This window comes from Manis pentadactyla, chromosome 8 (genome assembly GCF_030020395.1).
Source record: "Manis pentadactyla isolate mManPen7 chromosome 8, mManPen7.hap1, whole genome shotgun sequence".
In the NCBI taxonomy this organism is placed as follows: domain Eukaryota; kingdom Metazoa; phylum Chordata; class Mammalia; order Pholidota; family Manidae; genus Manis; species Manis pentadactyla.
In genome coordinates this window covers 22,557,541-22,572,630 of record NC_080026.1, presented here as the reverse complement: position 1 = coordinate 22,572,630, position 15,090 = coordinate 22,557,541, and the positions used below count along the sequence as shown (strand labels likewise).

The following is a 15,090-nucleotide window of genomic DNA, read 5'->3' as shown; positions in this document are numbered from 1 at the left end:
ACATTTAAGCGTTTAACCCAGTTCAAATTAATTTTTGTAAGTGGTGGTAAATAAAGGGTCCAAGTTTCATTCTTTTACATGTGGATATCAGGTTTTCCCAAAACCATTTATTGAAGAGACTATCTTTTCCCTACTGAATTTTCTATGCCTCCTTGTCAACTTGGTCCCTTGTTAACAATATGTGTGGGTTTATTTCTGGGCTCCTGATTCTGTTCCATTGGTCTGTGTGTCTGTTTTTATGCCAATACAGGCATACCTTGGAGATATTGCGGGTTCGGTTCCAGACCACCACAATAAAGCGAGTATCACAATAAAGTGAGTCAAATGAATTTTTTGGTTTCCCAGTACATATAAAAGATATGTTTATACTATACTGCAGTATATTAAGTGTGGAAAACAATGTATATACCTTAATCTAAAATACTTTATTGCTAAAAAATGATAACTATCATCTGAGCTTTCAGCAAGTTAGAATCTGTTTGCTGGTCGGTCTTACCTTGATGTTGATTGCTGCTATTTGATCAGCGTGGCAGTTGCTAAAGGTTGGGATGGATGGCAGTTTTTTAAAGTAAGACAGCAATGAAGTTTACCACATCAATTGATTCTTCCTTTTACAAATGATTTCTCTGTAGCATGTGATGCTGTTTGATAGCATTTTACCCATAATAGAACTCCTTTCAAAATTGGCGTAAATCATCTCAAACCCTGCCACTGCTTTATCAATGAAGTATATGTAATATTTTAAATCCTTTGTTGTCATTCCAACAATCTTCACAACATCTTCAGCAGGAATAGATTTCATCTCAAGAAACCATATTATGTTCTCATCCAAAAGAGGCAAGTCCTCATCCATTCAAGTTATATGATAAGATTGCAGCAATTCAGTTACATCTTCAGGCTGCATTTTTAATTGTAGTTCTCTTGCCGTTTCTACCATCTCTGTAATTACTTCCTGTACTGAAGTCTTAAACCCCTTAAAGTTACCCATGACGGTTGAAATCAACGTCTTCCAGACTCCTGTAAATGTTAATATTTTGACCTCTTTACATGAATCATTAAAGTACTTAATGACATCTAGAATGGTGAATCCTTTCTAGAACATGTCAGTTTACTTTGCCCAGATCCATCAGAGGAATATTATCCGTGGCAGCTAGAACCTTATGAAATGTGTTTCTTCATTATTAAGACTTGAAATTTGAAATTATTCCTTGATCCATGGGTTATGGAATGGCTGTGTGTTAGTGGGCATGAAAACATTAATCTCATTGTATATCTCCATCAGAGGTCTTTGGTGACCAGATGCATTGTCAATGACATTAATATTTTGAAAGTATTTTTTTTTCTGAACAGTAGGTCTCAACAGTGATCTTAAGATATTCAGTAAACCATGTTGTATACAGAGGAGCTGTCATTTGGACTCTGTTGTTCATTTATATTATAGAGCACAGGCAGAGTAGATATAGCATAATTTTAAGGGCCCTAGGATTTTTGAATTAGTCAATGAGCATTGTCTTCAACTTAATGTCACCCACTGCATTAGCCCCTAATGAAATGGTTGGCATGTCTTTTGAAGCTGTGAAGTCAGGCATCAACTTCTTCTCTCTAGCTATGAAAGTTCTAGATGGCATCTTCATCCAATAGAAGGCTATTTGTCTACATTGAAAATCTGTCATTTAATGTAGCCACCTTCATTAATAATCTTAACTAGATATTTTGGATAATGTGCTGTAGCTTCTGCATCAGTACTTCCTGCTTTGTCTTTTATGCTGTGGAGATGGCTTCTTTTCTGAAACATCATAAACCAACCTGTGCTAGCTTCAAACTTTTCTTCTGTAGTTTTCTCACCTCTCTCAGCATTCATGGAACTGAAGAGAGTGAGGGCCTTAGTCTGGATCAGACTCACTTAAGGGAATGTTGGTGATAACCTGACCTTCTATACAGACCAGAGACATTCTCCATATCAACAATAAGACTGTTTTGCTTTCTTATCTTTTGTGTGTTCACTGTAGGAGCACTTTCATTTACCTTCAAGAACTTTTCCTTTGCATTCACAATTTGGCTAAGTCTTTAGCACAAGAGGCCTTGTTTTGGCCCTTCTCGACTGTTAACATGCCTGCTTCAATAAGCTTAGTCATTTCTAGCTTTTGAAATAAAGTGAGAGATGTGTAACTCTTCTTTTCACTTGAATACTTTGAGGCCATTGTATGGTTATTAATTGACCTAATTTTAGTATTGTTGTATCTCAGGGAATAGGGATACCCAAGAAGAAAGAGAGAGACAAGGGAAGGGCCAGTTGCTGGCATAGTCAGATCACAGACACCATTTATTGATTAAGTTTTCCATATTACATGGGCATGGTTCATGGCACCCCAAACGATTACAGTAGTAACGTCAAAGATCACTGATCACAAATCACCATAGCAAATATAATAATAGGGAACAAGTTTGGAATGGGATAGTTACCAGAATGTAACACAGAGACTTGAAGAGAGAAAGTGCTATTAGAAAAATGGCATCAATATACTTGATCAATGCAGGATTGACACAAACCTTCAATTAAAAAAAAATAAAAATGCAGTATTTGCAAAGCACAATAAAGTGAAGTATGATAAAATGAGGTATGCCTGAAAAATACTGTTTTTATTACTTAAGCCTTATAGTTTGAAATCAGGAAGTGTCATCTCTCTAGTTTTATTCCTCTTTCTCAAGATTGCTCTGGCTATTCAAGGTCTTCTATGGTTTCATACAAATTTTAGGATTGTTTTTTCTATCTGTAAAAAATGCCATTGGAATTTTGATAGTTATTACACTGAGTCTATAAATGGCCTTTGGTCATATGGACATTTTAACAATATTAATTCTTCTTTTTCATGAACATGATAAATTTGTATGTTTATTTGTGTCTTCTTTGATTTCTTTTAACAATGTCTTATAATTTTCAGTGTACAGATTTTCCACCTACTTGGTCAAATTTATCCCTAAATATTTTTTTCTTTATAATACTGTTCTGAATGAGATTTCTTTGTTTCTTTTCAGATTGCTCATTGTAAGGATATAGAAATGCAACTAGTTTTTGGATAATGATTTTGTTCCTGCACCATTGCGGAATTCATTTATTAGATCTAACAGTTTTTTGGAGGAGTTTTTAAGGTTTTTTTATATATGCAATCATATCAACTGCAAACAGGGACAGTTTTACTTCTTTCCCATTTGGATGCCTTGTATTTCTTTTTCTTGCCTGATTGTTCTGGCTATGACTTCCACTATTAAGTTGTATAGGAATGGTGAGAGTGGGTACCATTGTCTTGTTCCTGATCTTAGAGGAAAAGGTTTCAGCCATTCACCATTTAGTATGATGTTGTGAACTTGTATATGGCCTTTAGATGTTGAGGTTTGGTGAGTTTTTTAACATGAAAGGATTTTGGATTTTGTCAAATCTTTTTTTGTATCTCTTGAAATGACCATATTATTTTTATCTTCATTCTGATGTGATGGGTTACATTTATTGATTTGCATATATTGAACAATATTGCACCCAAGCAAGGGATGAATCCCATTGGGTTATATTATATAATCCTTTTAATATTCTGTTGAATTCAGTTTGTTAATATTTTGTTGACAATTTTTGTATGCATATTAATCAGGATTATTGGCCTGTGTTTTTTCCTTATAGTACCTTTATCTGGCTCTGGTGTTATGATAATGCTGGCCTTGTAAAATGGGTTTACATTTGGAGGAGTTTTTAAGTTAAATTGGGATAAGTTCCTCCCAATTTTCTATTTTTTGAAGAGTTTGAAAAATATTTGATATTAATTCTTCATTAAATGTTTACTTGAATTCACCAGTGAAACCATCTAGAATGGGACTTTTGTTTGTGGGGAGATTTTTTATTGCTGATTCAATCTTCCTACTCTTACTGGTGAGTTCAGGTTTTCTCTTATCTCATGACTCATCTTGGTAGGTTGTCTCTTTCTAAGAATGTATCTATTTTTCTAGGTTGTCCAATTTATTGGCTTGTTATTGTTCACAGTAGTCTCTTACTATCCTTTGTATTTTTGTGGTTTCTGTTATGTCTCTCCTTTCATTTCTAATTTTTATTTGAGTCCTCTCTCCTTTTTTCTTAGTTCATCTAGCTAAAAACTTGTCAGTTTTGTTTATCTTACCAACTCTTAGTTTTGATTATGGTTTCTATTGTTTTCATATTCTCTATTTCATTTATTTCTGCTCTAAGCTTCATTATTTCCTTTTTTATGTTAAATATGTGCTTAGTTTATTCTTATTTTAGTGCCTTGAGTGTAATATTGTCGTTTATATGAGATCTTTCTGTTTTCTTTATGTATGCATTTAGAGCTATAAATGCTGTCAGAATTTTTGCTATATCCCGTAAGTTTTTTATGTTGTTTTCCATTATCATGTGTTGCAAGAATTTTTTTTTCATTTCCCTTTGATTTCTTCTTTGATCCACTGGTTCAAGAGTGTGCATTTTAATTTCTATGTATTTGGATATTTTCCAGTTTTCCCCCGATTATGACTTCTAATTTCTAATTTTATATCATTGTGATCAGAAAACATACTTGATATAGTTTCTGTCTTCTTGAATTTGTGAAGACTTTTTTTGTGGACTATTAATGATCTATCCTTGAAAATGTTCAATATGTGTTTGAAAAGAATGAATGTATATTCTACTGCTGTTGGATGGAATGTTCTGTACATGTCAGGTCCATTTGGTCTATAGTATTGTCAAATCCACTAATTCTTTAGTGAGTCTCTAGATTTATCTTTCTATTGTCAAGAGTGGTGCCTCTTCCTTTCTAATATTTATATCTTCTTTTTCTTTCTCATATCTGATTAGTATATCCAGAAAAATTTTGTAATTGGTTTTAACTATTTTTAGCCCCCACTTTTCTCATCGTAAATATGATACATATATTATAGTTCTCATAGCTCTTAGTAAAGGAAAAAGAAGTATTTGCAAATGAAAAAATTCCTAAGAAATAGTGAAACAAAATTAAATGAGTAGTTGAATTCCTAGAGTTTTATAATTTTTCTTCTGACAGAATTAAACTGTTTCTTTTTTCCTGTGGCTACTTTATGATTTACTCTCTATTCTTATTCTTTAGCAATTTGACATGATGCTCCTAGATTGTTTTTATATATTTTTCCTTGAGTTTTGCTGAGCTTCTTGGATCTATAGGTTGTTATTTTTTTCACCAAACATTGGGAATTTTTCCCATACTTTTTCAAATGTTTTTCCTGCCATGTTTTCTGTCTCTTCTCCTTCTGGGACTCTAAATACATGTGTGATAAATTACCCAATATTGTTACATGGGTATACGGCTTACTAAGATTGATTTTTTTTCCCAATATTTTTCTACCTGTTCTTCAGAAACTTTTGTTCATTTGTTTTCACATTCTCTGGCTGGTTCCCCTGTCATCTCCAATATGCTGTTAAGCCCATACAGGGAATTTTTCATTTTGATACTGTACTTTTGAGTTTGAGTCTTTCAATTTGAATATTTTTAAATAAATTTTTATAGTGGTAAAGTATACACAACAAAATTTATCATTTTAGCCATATTTAAGTGTAATCAGCTATTTTTGTTTCTATTTCTCTAAAATTCTCCATTTATGCTTTCATTCTGATGATGTTTTCCTGTATGTTCTTAACAATATTTATAATAGCTGCCTTGAAGTACTTGTCTAAGTCATCTCCAAGTCTGTTCTTTTGGCTGCTTTCTTAATGGACTTTGGGTCACATTTTCCTGTTTGTTCATATCTCAAGTTTTTTTTTTTCTTATTGTATACTGGATAGATGATACACTTTAGGGTCTCTGAATTTTGTTATCTTCCTCTGAAAAGTATTAATTTTTTCTAACAGTTACACAACTGACTGCTCATATTTATCTAACGAAGATTTGATTTTATGTTTTATTAGAGTGGGTCTCTTTTGGTTTTGCTCTTAATCATAGGATAACTCTCTTACCGCAAGGATATAGTTTTTTCTCTTAAAATGTAGCCCTTCAGGAATTTCTGTGAACAGTCTGAGTTGTTTACCAAGCTGCTTTAATTTCATGGAATTCAAACTCCAAACTCTGTGTCATGCAGTGGGCACCAACAGAAATCCCTGTTTCAACCTTCCATCCATTACCTTCTGCCGTGTACTTTGGAGTCTTCCCCAAGCATGTGCAGATCAATGGCCAGCCCACATGAAAGTATACAGGAACATTGCAAACTTTCCCTCTGTTTTTCCTTACTTTCTGATATCCACTTCCACTAAACCTTAATCTTTGCCATTCTATCAACGTGAACTCTGGCCTGTAATACTTGAAACCAAGAAGAGTATGGTTTTCTGTTTTAGTTTTAGCTATTCCCATAACTTTTTACCTCAGCAGGGAGGAGCCATGTAAATTTAGATCTTACTCAGTGTTTTCTTCTTTCAAGAGTCAAATTATTTCTATTTCTGTTCCCACCTACTTTTGGTCACTCTCCATTGTGTCTTAAATAGCTGTTTTAATTTGTTTCAGTATTTATCCACAGTTTATAATTGTTTTCATGGGATAAAAAGTCTTATTTGGGTTATTACACCATTACCAGCATTGGAGTATTTGGAGTTTTTTTTTACTTTCATATTTACCTGTTCACTTCATTATTTCACATTCATATATATCATTTCACTTCATGATCAGTTTAGTCACTGAGACATAGGTTTGATTTCTGGCTCCCCCATTTATTGTGGTGTTTCTTCAAGTTTCCGATCTGTGTCCTTCTATGGAAAGAGGAAATTATTGTACATACCTTAAAATGTTGGTTGCTTTTGAATATTAAATGTGAAAATATATGTAAAACATGTAGCCCAGTTCCTAAAGCTTCATTGACACTCATAAATGCTGCTATCCTTTATTACCATAATTATTCTATAAGGTTGGAAGGTCAAATGTTATTCTATAGGATGACTTACCCAAGAACAACTTACTGCAAAGAAACACTACAGATTAATTAAATCAATTCTGCTAGATAAGTTTATGTCTCCCAGAGGTTCCAGTTTCAGTATTGTTCCATATAAAAGGGAGAAACTTCCTGATTGTGATTCAGAGGAGGAATAGCAAAACAAAGATTACTAACAGTAAGGCTGCATGGTCAGTGTTCTGGGCAATGTCCTTTTCACTTCTATGGGCACTTAAGAGCCAGCCAACTGACTGGCCACCAGAAGGTACTACTGTAGCATTTTTTTTTTTCTATTGGAGAAGACTAAGTCTAAATAAGTTTCTAATTTTAGAGCCAGACAGAATATTCAATGAGAATATTCAAGCCTGGTAAAATAAGTAGCATTTGTGTACATGGTCAATAAAATAAAAAATAAAAAATAAATACCCCTATGTAATGAACTACTCTTTCTCCTGGGTTTATTTTTGACTAACAAATGAATGATTTGTGCCCTGGACAAGCATGTAATTTCAGAAATTGGTTATTGAATGAGATTTTCTATAAGTACTTAACATTGGTGTTTGTTCTGTCTACTCGAATCATCTTATAGTTCTGTATACGTGTTGTTTTGTGTTATATTTAAGCAATGCATAGGATTCTGTGTGTGGTTTTCAAAAACATTTTGCTGTAGAGAAAGTAATTTAATGCTAAAGATAAAAGGGGAAACTGGTTGTGGTTGCATCAACTCTCTCTGGTAGACATTATTATAGTTACTATTCACATTTATGCTTGTTCAAATAGAAACCCACCAATCATGTAAACTTAGGGCCAGATTCTGATCTCTAATGCATGGTATGCATTGCCACATATCTCTTTGCCAGAAAAAAAAAAATTTGCTCAGTAACATCTGAGATTAAAATCTGTCCTTTCAAATTGATTTTATTTTTATCTAGTCTAAGAAGCAAAATGCAGTGTCAGAAGAGGAAATAAAATAATTCCTGCCAGAATGTGGTTTCTTTTTTTATATGTAATTCTTACAGAATCAAGTGTTCATATATTTTTGTAATCATAATAATGGCTCTGAGAGAAAATAGAAAAATTATCATTTATGCTTTTTAAAAATGGAATCGTTTATCCTTGTGCAGTCATATGTACAAACTTAGATTGTAAAGGAAGGCCATACTATAAAAATAACATTACCTAAGGTTATAATATATGAAAGCAAACAAAGCCTACTTACATAGTACATGACATTTATCACAATAGATTTTAAGTTTGTTTCCATAAAAATTTAACAATTTTATTAAAACTTTTAAAAAATAATAAGATATTTTAAATAATAAAGCTGTCCTGTTTAGGGCATTTTTTAAACATTTAAGCTAATTGCAAAGAAGATTTAAAGATAAAATCTTCATTTACACTTTATCTTAACTAACCTATAATTTAGTTCAATTTGCACATAATGTTATTTTTAAACAGTGTTTATTAAGAACTCTTTATAAGCAAACACTGTGCTATACATTTTTAGGGAATATAAAAAATCAATCTGGTACCACCCTGCCTTAAAGAAGTATGAGGCTTAGTAAGACGGACAAAAGCATACATGTCATACATGGGCATGAATAGAGTGTAGAAAGTCCCAGAGTAGAGTTCTCAACAAGGTCCCAGAGAGCAATGTTGGATATGCCATTTTTAATTGTATTTCGAAATTACAGGTGACCTTTAGAAAGGCCTCACAGAGTACCTGGAGTACAATAGGTGTTTAGTAAATGCTGAAAGAATAAATGAATTTTTCTGTCCTGGTGCTGAAGAGCAGGTTAGCTGTAGTATGAGTTTGTGTATGTGTATTAACTGTCTCTGTGGTTAAACCAGTTATTTTAGAATTAGACTGATTTTTTAATCTGGTTTTACCATTTTTGTGACCTTGGGCAAATTATCTCTTTAAATTCCGCTTTCTTCATCTGTCAAATGTGATACCCATCTCAATTTGTTGGGAAGAGTGAATGAGATAATGTATGTCAGGTCTATATTTTAGTGGCTGTGATAGTTTAAGTTAGAAAACATTGTTATATTTACTATTAATATTTTTACTAATAAAGTGTAGTACCTCATTATGAAACAGAAGTAATTAAGCCATAACATTGACTTTGCATGTGTATAAGTAATAGAACTTTTATTCCAAATGGGTAGCATTTCATTTAATTTATATTATTTGATTTTTTTTAATTGAGGAAAAATATGTCATGAGTTATAAATAAAATTAATTTATTATTTAATTAATTGTAGTTCATCATTTTGTCTTTGCAGAATAAAAACTCAAATGATCACTTAGAAATTATTATTTACTCCTTCATTCATTTACTTATCCGTTCTACAAATACTGACTGAGCATCTACTTTTTGCTGGGCATTGTGGTAGGTACTGGTGAAATAGCAGTGAACAAGGCTGACTGACTCAGTCTTATATAAGTTTAAATTTAATTGGAATTCAAGTTCATTGTTCACATACCTGGATATACAAGTGCAGACCTTGAGAATGGTGGTCTAGACACTGTACTTGTGATTGAGGGTTTCATTTTTGATTCCATGAATCATAACAACACCAGAGGTATCAGTATTATAAAGTTCCATTAAGGCCTACATTCCTAAAAGTGATGTGCATTTGTTCTCTCTGTCGTTTTGAAGGAAAGATAAATTTTTAAGCATTCTGTGTGAAATTATGAAAGCTTAGATACAAATGAACAACAAAGTTAGGTAAGAATATATATGATCACAATTGAATCTAATTCTGCTATTAGAGTTCTGTTCTATTATCTAGGCTACTTTAAAAAAATAATTAAATTTTCTCTCTATCCCTTGAATATTAGAAAACTTTGGGCCTTGGACTGGTACATAGTTTCACATCTATTTTCTGTTTGGAACATTTCTTCTATCTTCTCCACCATTAGTCACCCTATTGCTAACTATAGTGAAAGAACTATGTTGATGAAAACATTCTAGTAAATCTCAGAAAAAGCTATATAGGTTCTTGCCTTCTCTACTTTCCTGTTTATTGTTTAATGAGAGTATTATTTTTGAGAGAGACTGAGCAGACCAAGCATTTGAGGTTTTGTTCGAAGTTTAAGTTCTTACAAATAAGAGGATTTGAGCAAGTTTGCTTATCCTTTTTGCTCAGCTGTAAAGTGCAGATAATAAAACTCATCTGACAGTTATGTGATTCTGACTTCAAAATAAGAATGAATTTTTAGATAGTATGAACTTTTATCTATTTGCTGTTGTTTTTATTGGCACAAAATAATTACTAATTATAGCAACTACTATTAATTGTTTTCTAAGTCCTATATGCTTCCCATACATTATTGGTAATCTTCATAGCAACATAGCATGATTAGAATCATTCTTGCCCAATTATATGTAAAGGAATATGGTCTTAAAACATACTTTCCCATGGACATTTACCTTAGTCATTTGCAAAGCCAGAATTCAAACTATTTTTGTGAGGATCTGAATCCAACACTCACTGCACCACATGGCCTCACCAATGGATGCTAAACACAGAAGTGGAGTGAGAATACATATGTAGCTTTAGACTCCCTGTTATGGCCTTACTCTTCTTCTGAAAATGTGTGTATTATATGTACATGTTAAATCAAATTGTATTAAATGTCCCCTCACTAGGAATCCATCTAGAAATAACTTTTAGTTTTTAACTGTTTTAATTTTTAATTGTTCTGAGTTTTCCCAAGCATTTAGCCATCTATTTGTAAATAAAATGTCTTTTTAAACTGATATATCTAGATTTTACCAGTATTAGATATTATAGATAGAAATTATAGATAATTTATTATCACAGATTGATGACTTAGCTCACTTGTACCACTTAATAGCTCTCTGTCCCCCCATCTTGCCAATATAGTTAAATTAATACTTACCTTAGTTATGTTATGTAAATATTGTTCATTGCAAAACCAAGTAGGATACCATAATTACATTTCCTTTCTTGTACAGCACTTTTTATTGCCTAGGGTTTTCCCCAGTTCTCTTGTTATGAGCATTTTATACATAGAAATAAATTTTCTTTCCATCTATTCCTTTTTCTATCTCCGTCACTATTCTTTGAAGCCATTATTGGTATAAATGTGAATTTTTATCCAGTTAGTTTCTTTATTAAACTTTGCAGTGGGTTTTCTTGCAGACTCTGCAAACCATTCCTGCTAGAAATTTATTTTAATTCTTTAAGATCCAATGCCCTTGTTTCTTAGCTTTCCAAATGCCACATATAAAACATCTTTTGATAAAATAGACATAATTTAAAACAAAGATCTTTTTCTCACAACAAATAACTTCTATGCTAGGAGGAGTATTTTATTTTAATTATTAAGTACTTTAAATAAATTTGCATGTGTTTTCAGCATGTCTTAAAAATACATATAGCTGCTACCCTCTTGATTAATGGACATCCAAAATACTTAAGATGGCAGATATCATTAATTGTTCATTTGATCTCTCAGAAGAGCTGTTCTTTCACAACATATATGAATAACCAGAGAAGACAGTAACTCAAAGCTAGTTAGAACATGGAGTCCCTTTAAGAAGTATAAGAACTACATTAAATCTACTTAGTGTTATTTGACATAAAATTTATATAGCATACTGAGCATATTTTGTAAGCCCACTGTACCTGATGACTTACAAAATTCTAAATCCATTCAGGTAACTTCTAACCATTTAAATTTGTAAAGAAATGAGAATCTCAAACATTGAAAGTATGTCATGTTGAATTTATTTGTTTATTAATATATAACATAATCATAAGTGAATGGTACATGTGGGTGTGAAGTCAAACATTGCATATATAATAAAGCAAGTTAAAGTATACATTCAGCATGTCTTTCAGAAAGTAGGATTCTAAATTGAAAGGAGAAAGAAATTCAATATTTTCAAGTCTTTTATTTTGAAAATGTTCATGAATTATATCTATAATTAATGAGTGTTCTCCCTGATATATTGTTTATTTTTTTAAAACATGTTAACAATAGGGAAGTGTAAGTAGGTATAATACTATTTTTATAAAAATTACGAAGTATATTACATGAGAGCAGTCTTTTCCTTACGGTTATTTGGAGGTGTGGTAGGGGGCTGTGACTTTTGACTTCTGTACTTCATATCATTTGGGTTTTTTTTAAATGAATGTCTGGTTTTTAAAAACCAGAGAAAAAAAATACAATAGAGGCTTTTAAAAGAAATAAGGTAGAGGATAGATAAAAACTGAGGGAAAAATAAAATTTAATCTTTACATCTTGTTAGTATTGTGAACTAGATACCATAACATCTCATGGTAAACAACTAAAAATAATGTGATAAATATAAAAATAGTGTTTGCATGAAGCTATGAACTGGAAAGATGGTATGAAAGATAATGCTGGTTTGGTTAGCCTAAGAGGCTAAAACAAACAAAACAAAAAATAAAAGAAACCTAGGTAAAAATGTGATCCAGAGAGGTAAGCTTTGCTACATTTTGTTGAACCCGGTAAACCCTAGGGTAAGATTTTTACACACATTCCTTGTTGAAAGAGAAACAGAAGACAGCCAAAGTTCAGGGTTATTCCTAGGTGGAAAGTCTAAACATAAGGTCCTCTCAGCATAAACTTCCAAATATCTGCACCTTTCTTAGAAGAGTACATAGTAAAATCAGCCTATCGCCTCCCACAGCATAGCAGAAAAAACTGATTGGGTCAAACCTTGGCACCGAGTACAGTAAAAGAGTATCTCTCTGATCATTTGTAACCATAAGCTGATCTTATGGGTTGCTACTAAAATTCACACTACAAAGGTGATGCAAAAAAAAGAAAATTAAAGCTAAGAATTTGATGTGGTTCCAAGGTTAAAATTCCCCAACTAAGTGGCAGAAGCAAACAAAAATCCTTTCTGAAAGAATCTACTTTAAATATAGGACCCAGAAAGTTGTCACAGGTAAAATTTTTAAAAAATATATGACTTCATAATCAAAAATTAGAAAACAGGGAATCATGAATATCAGAACCAATATTTAGAAGAATAAGATTCATTGACATTTCACATAAAAATTATTAAATGGAATATAAAACAAATCTGTTTAACAAAGAATTAAAGGATTAAGGTAAAGATATGACACTCTTGAAGAAGAATAAGGTGGGGCTTGACTTACCAGATAGGAAGATTTGGAATAAAGCTTTAGTAATTAATACAACATTACACTGGTGCAAAGATAAGTTGGCCAGTGGAACAAAATAGCCCAGAAATATCCGTGTGGCTGGAAACAGAATATAACACAACCATCATTGTGGTGGGGGTTGACTTTTCAATAGGTAGTATTGGGATCATTGATTAGTCATTAGGGAAAAATAAAATTTGATCCCTCTACTTCATACCATATGAAAAATCAGCTCTAGGTGAGTTAAAGACTTAAATGTGAAAGGCAAAACTATAACATTTTAGAAGCTTCAGAGTACAGAAAAAAATATTTAAGATACAAAATAAAAAAGTCCTTAAGGTAAAGATGGTTAAACTTTGTAACGTTACAGTTGTAATCTTCCCTCTTCAAAAGTAACCTTAAAGAGAGTGAAGACAAGTTGCTAACTGGAAAAGATATCTGAACACATATAATTGAAAAATAATTACTACACATCAATACCAAAAAATGGAAAAATGGGCAAAAGACTTCATATATTTTAATGAGTATGCTTTCAATGAACCTTTATTTCTGATTGTCTTACCTGTCATTCACCTGCACACTTAACTAAAGGGGCAGAATCCACTACCATGTGTTCCTCAGTTACTGCTTTGGAAAAGAAATTAAGAAGAAAATTTAAATGGCATACTGATGAAGTGACCCTGAGCTGACTCAGTCCCGATTCTGTGTCTGTCTAACCCCACCCAATCCATTATTCTCTTCTGTCAGCTTCTGGCCTTTGACAGTCATTACATTATATTCATTCTTCTGTAGTAATAAGTAGATATTACATAATCTCATTCAGAGTTACTGCTGATAGTTTTCCCCAGACATGGTTCACATTAAACGGGTATCTCTTTTGTGTTGTTAAATCTTTTAAAATTGTGCCTGTTCTAACTGGATCTTTTGGATAGTATTATTAGTTGCCTCATTTTTTTCTCCCTGCTACTGTTACCATCTAAGTCACAGTGGCTCTCAACCAGGGGCAATATTCCCCACCTAAGAACATTGAGCAATATCTGGTAACATTTTGGGCTGTCATTAAGGGTGTAGTATGATATGAGGCCAGGGGTACTCTACACATCTAACAATGCACAGAACAGACCCCCACAGCAGAGAATTACCTGGACCAAAATATAAATAGCACAATTAAGAAACCTTGCTCTAAACCATCTTTCTAGCTACTTTCTATTATTCTTTGTTTTTGACTCTTGATATTCCTGCCCTTGTACACCATTTTCCTAATGTGAGAAACAGTATGTTCTGAATTCTGCTACTTTAACTAACATCCAGCTCTAAAATACACCTTTTTCTTCACTAGGTCCCACAGAATAGTACAGAAATGGAGAATGGATTGCCAGAAATAGGTTTGAATGAAGACAGTTAAGGCATTTCTGCTCTTCCAGATCAGTGTTTTCTCTCCAGTGGATTATGAAGTTCAGGAAAATTAATGAAACAATTTTAAAAATCCCACCAGCTAGTGATTCTGCCTTGTTTTTCATTCCCAGACTTTATGAAAAGAAATATTTAATGGGTGGCTAGTTGTATGTGCCAGTCATACCATACTGGTGCTTTCAGAGATTTAGCTCATTCTCAAAACAGTCTAAAAGAACTGTTATTCTTCTTATTTCACAGAAGGGAAAACTGAGACTTAGAAAAAGTAAATGTAAATATCTTGTCCAATTTCACTCTGAAATTGGAATTTGAACCCTAGTTTTCTAACTCAAATTTAGCGCTTTTTCTTCTATTCCACTCTACCACTTTATTACATGTCTGCTTCATCTAGTTCTCTTTTAAGGCATTATTTTGTTGTCTAGAAAATAAACTATTTGAAAAATAGTGTCTTTTTAAAAATAGGTTCTCTTTTCTTGCTTTCCTTTATTTTTTTAAGTATTTTTTTGAGCAATTTTGCATTCACAATAAAATTTCCAAATGAGGAAGTTACAGACATTTCCC

The 15,090-nt window shown here is 32.4% G+C and overlaps 1 protein-coding gene across 3 annotated transcripts in view; it reads left to right on the top strand.

Annotated features, from left to right (window-relative positions):
* Positions 1–248: 248 nt before the first annotated feature.
* MBD5 (methyl-CpG binding domain protein 5) overlaps positions 249–15,090 on the top strand; it is a 243,384-nt gene continuing 228,542 nt past the window's right edge. For all 3 annotated transcript variants that reach the window (XM_036928337.2, XM_036928336.2, XM_036928338.2), the window contains exon 1: positions 249–315. The gene's annotated coding sequence lies outside the window, so the exon portion shown is untranslated. The remainder of the gene's footprint in view (positions 316–15,090) is intronic.